Source organism: Prunus dulcis, chromosome 6, assembly GCF_902201215.1.
Source record: "Prunus dulcis chromosome 6, ALMONDv2, whole genome shotgun sequence".
NCBI classification, from domain to species: domain Eukaryota; kingdom Viridiplantae; phylum Streptophyta; class Magnoliopsida; order Rosales; family Rosaceae; genus Prunus; species Prunus dulcis.
Genome location: NC_047655.1, coordinates 6,552,618 through 6,557,561, shown reverse-complemented (window position 1 = coordinate 6,557,561; position 4,944 = coordinate 6,552,618). Strand labels below are relative to the sequence as shown.

The 4,944-nt window shown below is 37.0% G+C and overlaps 1 pseudogene; it reads left to right on the top strand.

Annotated features, from left to right (window-relative positions):
- The first annotated feature begins 774 nt into the window (after positions 1–774).
- Positions 775–2,583, top strand: LOC117630176 (annotated as a pseudogene).
- The last annotated feature ends 2,361 nt before the right edge of the window (positions 2,584–4,944 follow it).

Sequence of the window (4,944 nt, the reverse complement as noted above, 5' to 3'; positions counted from 1 at the left end):
AAGACGAAGCGTCTCTCCGCCCTCGCGCCTCTCAGCATCGGCGACCCCTCGGGTCCCAGGAGAGCCTCTTCCGAACGATGGTTCCCGAAAGGATCAACACAAGCATCTCTCCTCCCCCCAAACGGGCTCACCGAACGGCAGGGCACCTTCGAACTGCCATAGAGAACTAAATTCCCTTCCGAAGAACCTTCGGAAGAGAACTTGGGGGACTACTGTTTATACCGGAAATAAACGGCCTATGACCACCGAACACGTGGACAGGATCGATATTTATCACAGAAACCCTTCGGCATGTGGCCTGCCGAAGCCATACATTTTGACTCTTTTGCGACAGGACACGTGTCATGCTCACAATCCGCTCCTACAGTCCCACATCGGAAATATGAGCATAGTGCACGCCTCCCAAAGCCTATATAAGACGACCCCTATCCTCAAAAGGAAAGGAGAGACAAACCTACGGTATACTGCCACTTGACCTGTCATCTAATCTTACTAAAACCGTACTTATTTAAGCATCGGAGAGCCTTCGGCCGGTACCGCACCGGTACCCCAAGGTCTTACCGAACGTGTCCTTTTGCAGGTACTTGCTCTTCCGAAGGCAAATACCTTCCGAAGACATAATATCACTAAGTTGGGCGAACCACGTGCCGAACCACTTTTTCGCATCAACAAAACGAAATGGAGGAATTTATCGTCGAAGTTTAGAGAAAGAAAGTGTTTGTCGAATTCATGGTAACACAGACTTGAGCTTTCTCAAGGAAACCAGTTGGAGCGATGCTGAAGATGATCAAATCTACAACTGCTGCTGTGGCTTCTTCTTCTTGTTGCTGGAGCAGGAGAGGTATGACTTGTCTTCACTCTAACTCCACTCTTGTTGTTTTCCTTAACAATTACTTTGCTTTCTTTCATTCTCAACCTTCTAAACCAATGAAATCTAGAAGTACCCAACTCAAGCAGCTAGTGAGAGACTTACCCAATATCACTAATCTTGGGGATGCTTTCAGTGTGTTCGATAGAATGCTTCAAATGCGTCCTCTGCCTTCTGTTGCCCCTTTCAATCAAATCTTGATCCAAGTTGCGAAATTGAAACATTATTCGGCCGTCATATCTTTGTACAACCAAATGGGTATGTCGGGAATTGAACTTGATGGTTATACTCTAAACATTCTCATTAATTGTAATTGCCATTTGAACCAAATGGGGTTTAGTTTATCTGTCTTGGGAAATTTCTCCAAACTTGGTCTTAAACCAATAGTCTCTACCTTCAACGCTCTAATCAACGGCTTTCTTCTCGAGAATAGAGTGGCTGAGGCAGCAGGAATTTTCAACAAAATGATTGCGGGAGGTAATTGTCAGCCTGAGGTGGTTACTTATGGCACACTATTAAAGGACTTGTGCATGAAAGGTAACAATAGTGCTGCTATTCAGTTGCTTAGGAAGATGGAAGAAAGAGCTTGCAAGCCTAACCTAGTTGTCTATAACACAATCATCGATAGTCTTAGTAAGGATACACTAGTTGATGATGCGTTAAACCTCTTCTCAGAAATGATGTGCAATGGTGTTGCCCCAGATGTCATTACCTATACATCCTTGATTCATGGAGTTTGCAAATTAGGTGAGTGGAAAGAAGCTACAAGGTTGTTGCATGAAATGGTGAGTAAAAATATCTATCCAGATGTGCACACATTCAATGTCTTGGTAGACACACTTTGTAAGGATGGGATGGTCCTGGAAGCAGAAGGCATGGTTGAAATAATGATTCAAAGAGATATTGAACCTAATACGGTTACGTACAATTCACTAATGGATGGTTAACTAATGCTTAGCAATGGCTCCGTGGTTGATGCTTTTAGTTATAGCATATTGATAAACGGATTTTGTAAGCAAAAGATGATGGATGAGGCCATGATGCTTCTTTGGGAAATGTCTGGTAAAGGGCTGGTTCCAAATACCGTTACTTATAATACTGTTGTGGACGGTTGTTGCAAAATGGGCAAAATACGCGATGCACTGTTCTCTAAGATGCAAGCTTGTGGCCAACTTCCAAATGTTCAAACTTATGCTATTCTACTGGATGGCCTGTGTAAAAACCGACAACTTTCTACAGCAATCCAATTGTTTAGAGAGATGGAAGGCAAGAAGTTGGATGTAAATATTGTGATTTACACTATTCTTATCTAGGGTTTGTGCATAGCTGGGAAAATTGAATCTGCAAGGGTTCTCTTTCGTGGGTTATCATCAAAAGGACTTCAACCAAATGCAAGGACATATAACATCATGATTAAAGGACTCTGTATTGGGGGCCTGACATGTGAAGCAGAAAAGCTGCTAACCGAAATGGAAGAGAGAGTTTGTTCTCCAGATGGGTATTCGTATAACATAATTATTCAAGGGTTCATCAATAACAATGAGACAGACAGGGCTATGGAACTTATTCAACAAATGGTGGAGAGGGGTTTCTCTGCGGATGCATCAACTACAGAATTGATAGTTGATTTACTGTGTAAAGATAAAGTAGATCCCGCATTGTTGCCATTGATACAAAAGAGAATTATGAAGGTAACTTGCCTCTTTGAAAGTTGAAACACATCTTCTTCTGACTATCACAATAGACATTGAAACTGCAAGTGGATTTCATTGAATTTTTGCTCTGAATGATTGTTGATGAGGGAGTTACTGAATGTTTTTCTTTTTAGTATGAGGAATCTTTACAACCATAATTCTTTTCAATTATTAGTAGTATTTTTTTCTTTAACTAATAGTTATATACATTCTATAAATTACCCCACAAAGGATGTTCTGCTTGTTGCAGTCTCTTGGGTATTGAGTTCAGGATGGGCATGAACATGCGCTAGTAAGGCCTCATTCCAACTCAAATAAACAAATAATCAACTTATTTGACTAAGGATATTGATATGCATTGACTTTTATAAGAACATGGTCCCATTGATTTTTATACATCATTTTGATATGCTTTAAGGTGCATAGCTTTGTCGGGTTATTTGGTTAGAGAATACCTCTAAAAATTTGTCCCCTATTCTATTCGTTAATCTTTTCATAATTTTTAGGTTGGAAAATAAATTTCATTAGCAAGAAGAATAATGCAATTGGTAATTGGACTGTACTTTTTTTCTTTCTAATTGTTTGAAACAAGTACATAATAAGTGGCCAATGAGGTCTAGCACAGTGAAAAATGTTTGACTTACAGGCTAGTAGTCTCAAGTTCGAACTCTCATGCCACGTTGCTAGTGTGTGTGAGAAACTCTCTTCCTTCCTATAGTCTAAACTATCACTTGTATTAAAAAAAATTATATATTCACCCAAAAAAAAATTTATATTTATGCCCAGTTCCACAATACATATTAAAACCATTCGGAGACCAAATAACACACAAAGTCCAACAAATACACAGCAAAATAAACGGGCAAAAAAAAAGGAAAAAAAAAAAGAAGCAACAGCCGAAGACAGAGAGGGATGCCCAAGCACGCAGAAAAATAAGCCCAAATATATATATATATATATATTTTTAATTGTGCCAAATTAATTTCAACATATATGGGTCTTGCCTGGCCTCAACAAATTACTCCCCCCAAAGGATGAGGCAACAAGCAATGCAATATCGCCTTCATGGGTTTGGCAAGGTTATATTTCTTTATATATATATAAAGAAATTCTCTTATGCAGACATCTGGATGTTATTATCAAGCAGATATCATGTATTTTCTACTATATCTCCCTATTTTTCTTCCTATTTATAAAGATATCCGCACGGTAATAACGTGCGGACATCCGAATGAAAAAATTGTATATATATATAGTCCTTTATTATTGAGGAATACCTTTTAGGGTCTCCTACGAATTTTTTTGCATATATGATCTTTGAGGGAATATCTAAAAACTAGACGTTCAAATTATTGAAATACAATGCATAATGGGGTCTATAAGTGTGTCCCTCAATTGAATCTCTCTCTATATATATATGTTGGACATTCATCCATACAATAAAATTTTCAATTATTAAAAATATAAAAAATTAATAAACGTCTTGATCATTTGTCTAATTTCTTGGATGAACAAACTTTTGATCAGGCAAAAGTTAAAGCTAAAGTGCCACAAAAGTGTACAAAATTTCCTAACAAGTTTGCCTATAATTTTAGAGATGTTCTAAGGAAAAAATTAAAAATAATAAAACTTAAAAAATAAAAACAAGTGATTTGACTTATAGAGAAACGAACAATTGTATATTTATTTGCACTTTTAATTACTTAATTATGTAGGCATCCATTTCTTCTTCAGACCCAATTGATTAGCCAAAAAATGTTTAGTTTAAGAGTGGTCTCTGAACCAAGCATTTGCCATGGAGCTTCGTGCGGTCAAATGGTATGTCATGTGACTCATGTCGATTTAAAAAAAAATTGTATCTTGTGAATTTTAAAGTTCATTCAAAATAGATATCAATTAAATAATCTTTGTAATTTCAGAAGATGGAAACCTTACTTAAATGAACACTGCATTCAAATTCAAATTCCAAGATGAGAAGAACTAAAGATTGGTCAAAGAATCACATATACACACAATGGTGAAAAATACGTCATTCGATGGAGAGATTATAGAATATTATGATAATACGGTCATATGATATATTTTATACACGTGTTATAATATAAGTAGATATTTGGGCTCTTTAGTTTTAACCCATAAAAAACTTAACTAATTTGGAAGAAAGATAATTAATTTTGCTTAATTAATATAAAACCAAAGCCACCTAATTTTACCAAAAGGACATCCAACAACCCTAAAATTACTACATGTGCCATTGTAGAATTGTACCAGAAGGGCAGAATTGTCTTATCAGAAGGGTAGAATTGTCTTATCAGTTGTTATTTTTTACCTGGCTCAACGAATCTGGGCCTCTCTTTGGGCTAATCCAAAATAGTAGTTTTT